Genomic DNA, 14,636 nt, shown 5'->3' with positions numbered 1-14,636 from the left:
TCCTAACAATTTATCCAAAATTTGCTCGTCCATTTTAAAGAATGAAGATCCATTTTATTTCTATTACTTCTAAGCTGCGTCACTTATGAACCCATCCCTGCCCTTGTGTGGCAGTGCACAGTAGAAAGTTTTCACATCTCCATACATTAAAACATTGATTGTAATCATGGTATATATGTGCTTCAGCCTACAGTTTAGACCTATTGTCTTGTATGACCCTCTGTCCTGCGTGACAGTGAACACCAGCATTATCCTCACTTTAATAAGAACCAATTGAAATCCTCAGATTAGGCAAAATTGTAATTAATTTTGTCAATAAAGATGTTAATAATAATAACCTTTCCTTCCCTCGTCTTCCCATTTTCCCTATTCCCCAGTCTCTCTCTCTCTCTATCCCTCATCTCACTCTACTATTTATCTTCACTACCACAGGACAGACGAAAGCGTATATGTGCTGGTTATCACAGTAATTTGTGATTGCAAAATTACTTGCATCACCTTCCCTGACCACACAGTGCAGAGGATGCTGGACCTGAGCTTAAAATAATCGTAAACCAATCCACGAGTCCCAGATATTCATCTACCGCCCCCAGCCCCCATTCCATCTACATCCCCCAGCCCTTAGTGGGGGCAGCCAGAGGCTTAGGGCCCGCGCAGGAGTATCCCTGGAAAAAATCTCACTACACTTGTGGCCTGGTCGAGGACCGGGCCGCGGGGACGTTGAGCCCCGATTTCATCGCAAGGTAACACTATGAGAGCTCTAACCCTGTCCGTGGAGGAACAAAGTGTATGCTTGCTGGTTACCATTGTATATTAATGGCCGCGTCTGTGGTAGAGAGGAAACAAAGGGAAAGTAAGTAAAATCCCATTCTTCGCTCTCTTTTACACCTCACGTTTGAGTTTTTGTTTTCCCCTTTTTTAATCTCTCATTCTCTTTTTCTCATTTTCTCATTTTCTTGACAACTTACAATCGTAATTTGTTTTTTCTTTCCACATCTCTTCAACGATCGTCACTTTTGTTTTGTTTATTTCTTGCTTTAATTCAACTTTCCTCCCAACATATCTTCATTTTTCTCTTTCTTTAGTTTTTTTTCTCAGCCTGCAACCTCCTTCCCTTCATTTCCACCTCTCTTTTCTTCCTCTACCTTCCATTTTTACCATCTTCTTGGCAGGGGGTCTTGTAGTACAGCTGGCTGCTTCCCACCTAACTATTGATGTATAGAAGTCAATGACATCACAGTCCTATGCCTTGCCTCTGCCCAGTGTCCAGCAGAGAGAGAGCCTCGCAATCTCTTGAACCGTAATTCTGATAGCTTTGCTGGCCGACCAGATAGAATCACACTGCGCCCGTGGAAGGGTGGCAGACAGTTGGCGTGGGACTACACTTGCGTATCCACCCTGGCAACCACATACGTCAACCTTTCTGCCGGCCAAGCAGGAGCCGCGGCGACACACAGAGAAAGAGACAAGTCAACCAAGTACATGGAAATAGATCATCGGTACATCTTCGCTCCAATAGGATCTGAGACCCTTGGTCCATGGGGAGAGAGCACAAGAAGGTTTCTTAAGGATCTTGGTTCCAGGCTCTTTGGCACTACAAGAGAACCTAGAGCGCCAAGTTTTCTCTTCCAGCGCCTCAGTGTCGCGATCCAGAGGGGGAAATGCCCGCTGCATCCTCGGTTCCTGCCCGGCGTTGGAGGAGTTCGAAGAAATCTACAGCCTCTAGGAAACAAACTTCCCTTTATATCACCTTAATGTTCACTTTTGTTAACAATCAGATATGTAAATATGTAACTATAATATATATATTATATATATATATATATATATATATATATATATATATATATATATATATATATATATATATATATATATATAATATATATTACATTCTTCTTCTCCTTCCACCATATCCCCTCTCCCCAATTCGAACTGTTACCTCTCCCCTTCCTTTATCCCCGCGTCTTTAATTTCCGTTCTCCATATTTTTTTCTCGCCATTTTCTATTTCTCAAGTTCCCTTCTCACTTTTTTCCTTCACCTCATCTCCGATTTCCTGCTCTTCCCTTTCCCACCTTAGTTCCAACACTCACACGATAGGCACACACACACACAGGATGACATCAGCAGCATATGGGACGCTGGCCAATATAAGAACATCATTTAGAAACCTAATTCTGGACTTCTTCAAGGCAATCAACACAAGAATTGTTAGACCAATACTGGAATACGCAGCACCGGCATGGAATCCGCACTTTGTGAAGCATAAAGGCAAAATTGCAGAGTTTGCAACAAGATTGGTGGCAGAGTTAAGAGGGTTTAGTTACGAGAATAGGTTAGTAGTATTAAATCTCACAACCCTAGAGGATAGACGAAACAGAGGGAATATGATCACAACATACAAGATAATGAGGTAAATAGGTGGACAAGGATGGCCTCTTTATATTGAGAGAAAATAGAATAAGAGGAGACGAGTAGAAGCTGGAAACGCAAATGCGGGGAAGGAATGTATGGAAATACACCTACCCTGTACGGCAGGCCAACAAGTGGAAGTTCTGGAAGCCACCTCCCTACGCAACTTTAAGGCCAGATTCGACAAAGAACTTGGACGTCAAAATAGTTAAGATGTAACGCATCATGTATGACAGGGCCAGCAGGCGGAGCATCAAGAATTAGACCTGACTTCCTTGTAGACACTGTTAGGTAAGTACCTCCTAACGCAGCCCAATCCTGTCTCTCCACTGCTTCTACTCCTCCTTTCTTCCTCTTCTGCTTCCTCCTCCTCCTCCTCAATTCTTCTCTCCTCCCGATATATCTTGTCCCTTGTCCTAAGTCCTTCACCCGAGGGGTCTTGGGTCTCTGTAACCTCTTATATTGCTTCGGGGAAGCCGAGGGGAGAGAATGAGGGGGAGAATGAAAAATGAGTTAAAGATGGAGAACAGTGGGAAGAGGTGAAAAGCTTAATTGGAAGACTTGGGATAAAGAGATAATGTAAGATCTAAAGATCTAGTCTGAGGTTGTTTGCTGAGAATGCTTAACTACGACCAAGGGTAGATGAGGCCAGAAGGGAATATCATAAGGCTCTCTCACTCTCCTCCACTCCGGATGACTGACGCTGTCGGTAGGACATAAAAATTTCTACTACTCTACTACTTACTATCTCAATATTCTTCTATCTCATATCACTACTACTAGTCACTACAACCTACCACTACTTCATTAACATCCACTACTTCTACAACCTACCACAACTACTTGAACAAACTATGACAGTTCATTACTGTAATATTACTTCTGTAACCACTCCTACTACTGTTTTTTGGCTGTAACTTTTATAGCTGTTAATACCCCACCAATTATCTTGTGCAATCACATGTCAACAGACTTAATACTACCATGAAGTCGGATACCACTCCAGAGTCAGATCGGAGAAGGATTTTAACCCCCCATTACATATTTATGTGATATATATTCATCATTTTCAAGATCTGCAATGCCTTTGTAAATACAGCATCTGAAAGGCTCTTCAACTTGCATTGGTCGGTTGAGTGATAAGCAGGGCTTCTTGCAGAGCCGGCGTTCGAGTCCCGATGGTCCAGTTGGTTGAGCTGTGTTCCTTCACTCATTTAAACTCATATTTATCCTATCTGACAACATACATTTTCTTCCCTGCCGTCCCCGTCCCAAATCCTTATCCTGATCCCTTCCTATAGTGCTATACAGTCGTAATGGCTTGGCGCGTTCTCCTGATAGTTCCCTTTCTCTCCAGTTCCTGTGGTTCTGAATGAAAAGAAGCACTTCTCCACACCTGACATGACCCCACAGTCCTATGCAGATATTCGCGGTTGAATCTCATACATTACATTTTAAATAACTATTGCTTGATTGCGTCAAGTATACTTAACACACACACACACACACACACACACACACACACACACACACACACACACACACACACACACACACACACACACTATATACAGAAAAAACACCGACCTATATGCTCAAATCATATATATACGATTACACAGGTTAAAAGATAAGAGGAAAAAGAGAAAGAGAGAGAGAGAGAGAGATGAAGAGAGAGAGAGAGAGAGAGAGAGAGAGAGAGAGAGAGAGAGAGAGAGAGAGAGAGAGAGAGAGAGAGAGAGAGAGAGAGATGAAGAGAGAGAGAGAGAGAGAGAGAGAGAGAGAGATGAAGAGAGAGAGAGAGAGATGAAGAGAGAGAGAGAGAGAGAGAGAGAGAGAGAGAGAGAGAGAGAGAGAGAGAGAGAGAGAGAGAGAGATGAAGAGAGAGAGAGAGAGAGAGAGAGAGAGGGAGAGAGAGAGAGAGAGAGAGAGAGAGAGAGATGAAGAGAGAGAGAGAGAGAGAGAGAGAGAGAGAGAGAGAGAGGGAGAGAGAGAGAGAGAAAGATGAAGAGAGAGGACAGTAGATGGAGAGAGGAGAGTAGATTGAGAGAGACGAGAGTAGATTAAGAGAGATGAAAGAGGGAGATAAATTCGGATTACTTTTTCTCCGTCGCTTCCCAATAAATACTTAAGTCATTTTGCTTATTCTGGTCTGTCTCCTGGTTTATCTCTCTCTCTCTTCCTCTCTTCATCCATCCTTCCCTTAGAAACAGCCTCACGTAACAGGCACCAGCACGGGCTCCAGACGAGCTCAATTGGAAGAGTAGGAAGGGTTCGGAAAGGCGCTCATCTGATATCGTTCCACGATCTCACTTTTCACCTCCCTTAAGCCCTCCACATCCAGGGGACCTGAAAATTGGATACAGACACCCACCTCAACAAATTGAGCCTTGGGGTACAAGCGGTGTGTGCGCGTGAAGGAAGGGGTAGAGAGGGAGAGAGAGGGAGAGAGAGAGGGAGGGATAGAGAGAGAGAGAGAGAGGGAGACAGAGGAACTTGGAGAGTATAAGAAAATTACACAGATGGCGCCACAAGACTTGGAAAGCAGTGTAAGAATAATGAACTGACTCAAACTTGCTTAATTGTTGTAGAGTTTTAGGGCCATCAATCTGTGGAGGGTTACCCGGACCACCACAATGGCTTACTCAACCAACCTGTAAATATGCTAAAGTCCTCAACACTATCCACTCTCTACGGTAAACTCTCAGTGAGTATGTACCGAGAAGTGGTGAACACCTCTCGGGTCAGTGTGTGTGTGTGTGTGTGTGTGTGTGTGTGTGTGTGTGTGTGTGTACTCACCTAATTGTACTCACCTAATTGTGCTTGCGGGGGTTGAGCTCTGGCTCTTTGGTCCCGCCTCTCAACCGTCAATCAACTGGTGTACAGATTCCTGAGCCTATTGGGCTCTATCATATCTACATTTGAAACTGTGAATGGAGTCAGCCTCCACCACATCACTTCCTAATGCATTCCATTTGCTAACTACTCTGACACTGAAAAAGTTCTTTCTAACGTCTCTGTGGCTCATTTGGGTACTCAGCTTCCACCTGTGTCCCCTTGTTCGCGTCCCACCAGTGTTGAAAAGTTCATCCTTGTTTACCCGGTCGATTCCCCTGAGGATTTTGTAGGTTGTGATCATGTCCCCCCTTACTCTTCTGTCTTCCAGTGTCGTGAGGTGCATTTCCCGCAGCCTTTCCTCATAACTCATGCCTCTTAGTTCTGGGACTAGTCTAGTAGCATACCTTTGGACTTTTTCCAGCTTCGTCTTGTGCTTGACAAGGTACGGGCTCCATGCTGGGGCCGCATACTCCAGGATTGGTCTTACATATGTGGTGTACAAGATTCTGAATGATTCCTTACACAGGTTCCTGAACGCCGTTCTGATGTTAGCCAGCCTCGCATATGCCGCAGACGTTATTCTCTTTATGTGGGCTTCAGGAGACAGGTTTGGTGTGATATCAACTCCTAGATCTTTCTCTCTGTCTGTTTCATTAAGTACTTCATCTCCTATTCTGTATCCTGTGCCTGGCCTCCTGTTTCCACTGCCTAGTTTCATTACTTTGCATTTACTCGGGTTGAACTTCAACAGCCATTTGTTGGACCATTCACTCAGTCTATCCAGGTCATCTTGTAGCCTCCTACTATCATCCTCTGTTTCAATCCTCCTCATAATTTTTGCATCGTCGGCAAACATTGAGAGGAACGAGTCTATACCCTCTGGGAGATCATTTACATATACCAGAAACAGTATAGGTCCAAGGACTGACCCCTGCGGGACTCCACTTGTGACGTCTCGCCAATCTGAGACCTCACCCCTCACACAGACTCGTTGTCTCCTGTTGCTTAGGTATTCCTCTATCCACCGGAGTACCTTCCCTCTCACTCCAGCCTGCATCTCCAACTTTCGCACTAGCCTCTTGTGTGGCACTGTATCAAAGGCTTTCTGACAATCCAAAAATATGCAGTCTGCCCACCCTTCTCTTTCTTGCCTTATTTTTGTTGCCTGGTCGTAGAATTCAAGTAACCCTGTGAGGCAGGACCTGCCATCCCTGAACCCATGTTGATGCTGTGTTACAAAGTTCCTTCGCTCCAGATGCTCCACTAGTTTTTTTCGCACAATCTTCTCCATCAGCTTGCATGGTATGCAGGTTAGGGACACTGGCCTGTAGTTCAGTGCCTCCTGTCTATCCCCTTTCTTGTATATCGGGACTACGTTAGCTGCTTTCCAAGTATCTGGCAGTTCCCCTGTTGCCAGTGATTTGTTATACACTATGGAGAGTGGTAGGCTCAGTTCTCTTGCTCCTTCCTTTAGAACCCAAGGGGAGATTCCATCTGGGCCTATAGCCTTCGTCACGTCCAACTCTAGTAAACACTTCCTTACTTCCCCACTGGTAATCTCAAACTCTTCCAGTGGTTCCTGGTTAGCTATTCCCTCACTTACCTCTGGAATTTCTCCTTGTTCTAAGGTGAAGACCTCCTGGAATTTCTTATTCAATTCCTCACACACTTCCTTGTCATTTGTAGTGAATCCTTCCGCCCCTATCCTTAATCTCATAACCTGTTCCTTTACTGTTGTTTTTCTCCTAATGTGGCTATGCAACAATTTAGGCTGAGTCTTTGCCTTGCTTGCGATGTCATTTTCGTATTGTCTTTCTGCCTCTCTTCTCATCCTGACATATTCATTCCTGGCATTCTGGTATCTTTCTCTGCTCTCCAGTGTCCTGTTATTCCTATAGTTTCTCCATGCCCTTTTACTTTGCTGCTTAGCTAGCCTACATCTTTGATTAAACCATGGGTTTCTCATCTTCATTTCTCTGTTTTCCTTTTGGACTGGGACAAACTTGTTTGCTGCGTCCTTGCACTTCTGCGTGATGTAATCCATCATATCTTGGGCCGTCTTTCCCCTGAGCTCTGTTTCCCATGCTATATCTGTTAGGAATTTTCTTATCCCCTCATAGTTTCCCTTTCGGTATGCTAACCTTTTGGTTTCGGTATCCCTCCTCGAGTTCAATAACCCTTCTTCAATCAAGTACTCAAACACCAGTACACTGTGGTCGCTCATTCCTACTGGGTCCTCAAAACCGATTTCTCTTATGTCGGAGTCGTTCAGAGTGAAGACTAGGTCGAGTCTCGCTGGTTCGTCATTGCCTCTCATCCTTGTGGGTTCTCCGACATGCTGCGTTAAAAAGTTGCTTGTCACCACCTCCAATAGTTTGGCTCTCCACGTATCCTCGCCTCCATGCGGTTCCTTGTTCTCCCAGTCAATCTTTCCGTGATTGAAGTCGCCCATGATGAGCAGGTGGGATCTATTTCTACAGGCAGCAGAGGCTGCCCTCTCAATTATAGTGTTAACTGCCTTGTTGTTGTTTTCATACTCTTGACTGGGTCTCCTGTCATTTGGTGGAGGGTTGTATATTACTACTACTACTATTCTTGGTCCTCCCATTGTTATGGTGCCTGCTATGTAGTCTCTGAACTCCTCACAGCCCGGGATGGCCATCTCCTTAAAACTCCATTCCCTTCTCATGAGTAGGGCCACTCCGCCTCCTCCTCTACCTTCCCTCTCTTTCCTTATTACTGTATACTCCTGGGGAAACACGGCATTCGTTATGATTCCAGAGAGTTTTGTTTCAGTGAGTCCGATTACATCTGGGTTAACTTCTTGTGCTCTTTCCCTTAGTTCACTTGTCTTGCTTGTGATCCCATCTATGTTCGAGTACATCACCCTGAAACTGACTCTCTTCTGCTTCTTTTCTGGGGGGGACCTTTGGGATCTGGGGTGAGTGGGAGCTGGGGGGACCTGGCACGGGGGGATTGGTGGAGGAGGGAGGGCTTGGGGTGGTGGGGGAGAGGGGGAGGGTACAGGGGGTGGATAAGAGGGGGAGGGTACAGGGGGTGGATAAGAGGGGGAGGGTACAGGGGGTGGATAAGAGGGGGAGGGTACAGGGGGTGGGTAAGAGAGGGAGGGTTGGGGAAGCATGGGGGGAGGAGAGGCTGTGGGGGATAGGGGAGATGGGGGGGCTTGGGGGGAGAGAAAAGGGTGGAGGGCTTGGGGGGCGTGGGGGAAAAGGGAGGGCTGAGGTGGGTGAGGAAGAGGGGAGGGTTTAGGGGAGTGGGGGAGAGGGGAAGACTTAGGTGGGGTGGGGGAGAGTGGGGGGCTTAGGGGGGAGGGGGAGAAGGGAGGGCATGGGGGTGGGAGAGACGGGAAGGCATGTGGGAGAAGGGAGGGCATGGGGGATGGGGGAGAAGGGAGGTCCTGGGGAGAGGGGTGAGGGGGAGAAGGGGGGTGAGTGGGGGGAGGGGGGTGGGTGGGGGGAGGGTGCCCTAGGTGGGTACTTAGTGGGGGGCTGACAGGGGATGGGGCAGGTTGGGTGTCTGTTGGGTAGAATTTGGGGGTGGTGCCCCAATCCCTGTGGCTGTTGCACTGTTTGAGGAGGGTTCTCCACTTCCCTCTGGGATTGTAGGGTTCTGGGTTGTGGTACTCTGATTTCCTTCTCTCTCCCTGCGCTCCTTCCTCGCGTCTGCTGTTCGTATTCTCTCTTCCCTTGTCATATCCCTCTGCAGGAATATTTTCTTGAACTTCTCTACACCTTTTAGACAACACTTCCTTGCTAGCAGTTCCTCTTTCGCGATTTCGCTCATGAAAACCACCTTTATCATTCGGTCTCTGTCCTTGTTGTACTTTCCAAGCCTGAAAACCTTTTCAACATTTCGCTCAGCTCCCTCCATCCTTACCTCTTTAAGGATCTCTTTAATCATGTTTTTGTCCTTGTCTCTCCGCTCCTTTGGTCTGGTCCCTGTTTGTTCTTCAATGCCTGCTACTACTACTGCTCTATTTCTCTCTATCAGCCGGCTAGTACATCTAGCTGCTTCCTGAGAGGAAGCCACTTCCATGGCAACTTCCTTAACCGCAGACCTAGCTTCAGGGCTCTTTTTAAGCATTTCAGCAAATGAGATCTGGGTTGTGGTGGTCCCCTCCACAGTAGCATTCCCATCTCCCTGGGGTACGGTTTGTGCCTGGTATTGTGGAAGAGTCTCCTTTAGGTATCTTATCTCCTCCTTTGCTGCCCTTAAATCATCTTGCAGGTTGGCTACTGTCTCCCTCATTACCCTCAGTCCTTCACTGAATTCATTCTGCATTTGCTGGAGTACTTCCTTCATCCAGGCTTCCTGTTCCATCCCATCCTCTGTGTTTGTTCCAGTTGTGAATTTCCTGCGTTTGGCAGTCAGAGTTCGTCTCCCTTCCATGATTTCCCTATGAGTGTGTGTGTGTGTGTGTGAGAGAGAGAGAGAGAGAGAGAGAGAGAGAGAGAGAGAGAGAGAGAGAGAGAGAGAGAGAGAGAGAGAGAGAGAGAGAGAGAGAGAGAGAGACAGACACAGAGAGAGAGAGGGGGGGAGGGAGAGAGAGGGGGGGGAGGAAGAGAGAGAGGGGGAGGGGGAGTGTGTGTGTGTGTGTGTGTGTGTGTGTGTGTGTGTGTGTGTGTACCTACTTATAATTTTTATTTGCTATTTCTGACTGCTTTTTGTCTGGATTGAGCAGTTAGCTCTTGGACCCAACCATTCTAACCATCGGTTGTCAAATGTACTGACTCCGGACCTCTTTTTCCCTTCATCATATCTAGTACTGTACATATATTTCTCTCAAACACTCACACATCTCCAGGATGGAGCCCAAAGCAGCTGTCTAACTCCCAGGTACCTATTTACTGCTAAATGAACAGGGGCATCAGGTGAGAAACTCTGCTCATTTGTTTCTGCCTCGGCCGGGAATCAATCGAACCCGGTAGTGGCTGGGTTCGACTGATTCATATATACACGTCATGAAGATGTTATTAAGGACATTGAAGTGTCTCTGGAAAGGTGATGGTTGGGTTTGGGTCACCTTGCGACTGGAAAGGTGAAGGCAGGGAAAGGTTCCCCGTGAGTCTGGGAAGGTAATAATTGGTGTTAGGAACCAGGAAAGAAGGGAGGGAAAGCTGAGGTTGCGTGTATGTGGCTCTGGAACAAGGATGGAATAAGGAAAAGCGTAAAAAAAGGCTATATATTTTTTACTCCAGAACAAAAAAACAGAGGAAATAAGGTTGTCAGAGGTCGAGGACCGGGCCGCGGGGATGTTGAGCCACGAAATCATCGCAAGGTCGCAAGGAGGTGGTCATCGGAGGACTGAAATGAAGAAGAGGACGAAGAAGGAGAAGTAAGAGTTGGTCTTCGTGGCTCTGGAACCATGCTGTGTAGAGGAGAGAAGGGAACTATCAGGGAAAAGCGCCAAGCCATTACGACTATATAGCACTTGGAAGGGAGCAAAATAAGAATTTGGGGTGGGAGGGGGGGGGGTTTAAGAGGGAGAGGAATGGTGCCCAACCACTTGGACGGTCGGGGATTGAACGCCGACCTGCATGAAGCGAGACCGTCGCTCCATCGTCTCGCTTGGAGTGACAGTCCGAGATGATTACCCAGAGAGAGAGAGAGAGAGAGAGAGAGAGAGAGAGAGAGAGAGAGAGAGAGAGAGAGAGAGAGAGAGAGAGAGAGAGAGAGAGAGAGCGAGAGAGAGCGAGAGAGCGAGAGAGCGAGAGAGCGAGAGAGAGAGAGAGAGAGAGAGAGAGAGAGAGAGAGAGAGAGAGGGGGAGAGAGAGAGGGGGAGGAGGGGGCTGATTCTTCGTGGGTCTGGAATAAGAGGGAGAAAAAGGTTTACTGCTGGAGCTGTGTCTGTCTGTCTGGGTGCAATACACTGAAGGAAATAATTGAATCTCAGGTATTCTGGAACGAGGGAAGTCGTCGACGGCGTAAAGAAAGGAGTATTCATGGAAAATTGTAAACCGGGCAATACGCCAGGATATTTAAGAGCAAATGGAAGCCAAGTAATACATCACCCGCTTCACAGAAAATGAAAGTCTGTGGCGCGTCCTAAATGGCAATAACAGGATACATAAGGTTAGGATATTAATAGAAAATGGTAGTATATTATACATAGTAGGCCGACCTGTAAGGTGGGATAACTTGTACACATTATATCAACTCAAGAGATACGTGATGTTATTTCATGGGAACGAGATAATATTTTTAGAATTCTGCATAGAAAAATGAAACTAGTGTCAAATCAGGATATTTCAGAGAAAATGTAAAGGGGAAATTCAGGTGGCGGTGTTCCAGACCTGACGCCAGATTCACGAAGCAGTTACGCAAGCACTTACGAACCTATACATCTTTTTCTCAATCTTTGGCGGCTTTGTTTACAAAATTTAACAGTTAATGAGCTTCGACGCATCAGGAGGCTGTTTATAACAATAACAACTATTCATTGGAAAGTTTTCATGCTTGTAAACTGTTTAATAAATGTAACCAAAGCCGTCAAAGATTGAAGAAAGATGTACACGTTTGTAAGTACTTGCGTAACTGCTTCCTGAATCTGGCCCCTGACCTCAAGCACCTTGAGCTGCTGTGTACCACAGGGAAGCTTAAGATTAGTTCGAAATAATACATGTGCTTAGAAGTTTATTAATATGAATAATTTTGAAAGCTTTCGTAAGATAGGAATAGATGATAAATTTACGTGCATAAAGGAAAAAATACATATTGATGGAAGAGGAAATATTTAAGAATAAGGTTTAGGGAGATAAGAAGGAAGAGCGAGATAGGAATGAGTAGAGAATAAGGAATAAATATATATTAAAAGTAGAGATGAGGAGTAGAAAGAGATAAGTAGAGATAAGGAGGAATAGAGAGATTAGAAGTAGTAGTGGGAGGAAGGAAGAGTTTAGTTTAGCTATTTAAGAAGGAAAAAATGAGGAAATGGCTAATTTCTCGATAAATTTAACATCTGGCCATCAACCACAGACACAAAGGCATTTTAATATATATATTTAATTATATATAGTGTGTATTCACCTAAATTCTACGTCTAACCTATTCCACTTACTAACAGCTCTAACATTGAAAAAAGTTCTTTTTGACATGTGGTGTGTGTGTGTGTGTGTGTGTGTGTGTGTGTGTGTGTGTGTGTGTGTGTGTGTGTGTGTGTGTGTGTGTGTGTGTGTGTCTCTAAACGTCTTATATAAATCTGTGTGTGTCACAAGCCAAGTTGACACTCACACACACACACACACACACACACACACACACACACACACACACACACACACACACACACACACTAAGCGTTCGAGGGAGATTACCCAGGCCGGCATTGATACTTGTGGCTGCAATGTATCCATTACGGATAAATCCTACCTCCTTCCTTGACTCGCCCTAATAATCCCCGCCAATAAATCCCACGCGTCTCATTTGTCATAATAGATCATCTTCCGGGGCTCCGACTGCCTTGGGAATCATAGTTCTCCATTTCGCCTTGCCAACACATACCTTCAGTGTGGCTTGCTCGGATAATGTCTTCGTCTTAATACCGAATAGAATACGCGATATGCGAAAGCGCAGCTCTAATGTAGTTGTTTATTATTTCTAGAGATAAAGTGTTGTGGTCACTTTTTTTTTGCGTGCGCATGCGTGCGTATACACACACACACACACACACACACACACACACACACACACACGTCAAAAAAACTTTTTCAATGTTAGAGCTGTTAATAAGTGGAATTTGTTAGAAGTTGTTTAGTTAATTCGATTCAAAATTGTAAATGTAAATGACAGGGTGAGTCATTGCATTGATCTAAGAACCAGGATGATGGGGCATTTTAAGTTGTTCAGAGACTGTAACAGTATTTTAGAGATAAGTCAGAATAACATTTTAATAAGAGGAGGAAGAAAATTATGAAGACCTAGAACAGCGAAGAAGAAGGGAGGAGGAGGAGCATAGAGATACCATAATCTGTCGAATTTTCAACTAAAACACCGAGACACACACAGAGAGAGACAGAGACCAAAAAAAAAAAAAAAAAAAAAAACACCAGCGACATTTCTGGACGAATTCCTCCCACCCAGCGTTTGGTTTTGCATGAATGGTCCTCCGATTTTCCCGAAATGATGGAGTGATGTTGAGTCGGTGTGAGGGAACGTATTGTCGGCTTCCTCTCTCTCTCTCACACACACACACACACACACACACACATACACACACACACACACACGCACACGCACACGCACACGCACACGCACACGCACACACACACACGCACACACACGCACGCATACTTTAGAAATGGAACCCGAAGGAGGGAACAACGTCCCTGTGAGAATCAGTAGGCCAGGTGTCCCTCCAACACGCACTGCAGCAGCGCCGCCAGCAGTGTGTACACACATACCAGACTCCTGCCTCGCGGAGAGGTATGAAATGAACCACATTCTCCCTGTTCCCTCCCTTTACTCCCTCTCTGCTTCCTTCCCTCCCTCCCTCCCTCTCCCTTCCTCTCTCCCTCCCTCCCTCATCTGCTCCCTAACCAGGCTCCCCGGTATCGAAATGGATGTCGATCACAGTCAATAACATTAAACTGGTGCATCTGCGTCTTTCCTGCTCGAATAACTCAGCCTCTGAATGTGACAACCATTTCCTTTGATACACGGGGGCCCACCATTTTGATGTCGTGCCCCTGGAAAGCACCCGCTAAGCCAACCAGCCAACCAGACTCCCTTGGGACCTACCCGGATTATTGGGCAACCTCCCTCCCTCACACACACACACACACACACACACACACACACACACACACACACACACACACACACACACACACACACCCGCACTCACACACATACACACACACGCACACACACATACACTGCTTCGGAGTCCTCCAGAGGGCACTGTTTTCTGCTGCTGCTGCTGCTGCTGCTGTTGCTGCTTCTGCTGCTACTAATAAGCCTCCTTCCTCTTCTCCCGTGTCTGCTTCTTGTTTCTGTTCCTTCAACGCATCTTGTTCTAGTGTTGATTTTGTTCCTCATGCTGGCTGCTTATGTACTTATGTCTTGCTTTTGTTGCTACTGTGACTGTTGTTACTGATGACTGTTACTGTTGACTGCTGCTGATGTTACTGCTGTATGCTGCTGTTAATTTTGGTTGCTAATACTGTTACTTCTGCCTGTCACTAACACGCTTCAATGCAGCATGAGTGCTATATTTATAGGTAACCTTTTATAGCTAAATTTGTAAGTTTAATTAGTATATTGTTCACACCCCCCCCCCACCCCATCATGAGGGTAAGTGGCAAAAAGTTTACAGCCATATAATAGTTTCATGTACCGGACCACACTGATCTTTAGGCTTACTAA

The sequence above is a fragment of the Procambarus clarkii genome, chromosome 28, assembly GCF_040958095.1.
Source record: "Procambarus clarkii isolate CNS0578487 chromosome 28, FALCON_Pclarkii_2.0, whole genome shotgun sequence".
Taxonomy (NCBI): domain Eukaryota; kingdom Metazoa; phylum Arthropoda; class Malacostraca; order Decapoda; family Cambaridae; genus Procambarus; species Procambarus clarkii.
The sequence above is the reverse complement of the archived record's forward strand: the minus strand, read 5'-3'. Positions refer to the sequence as shown.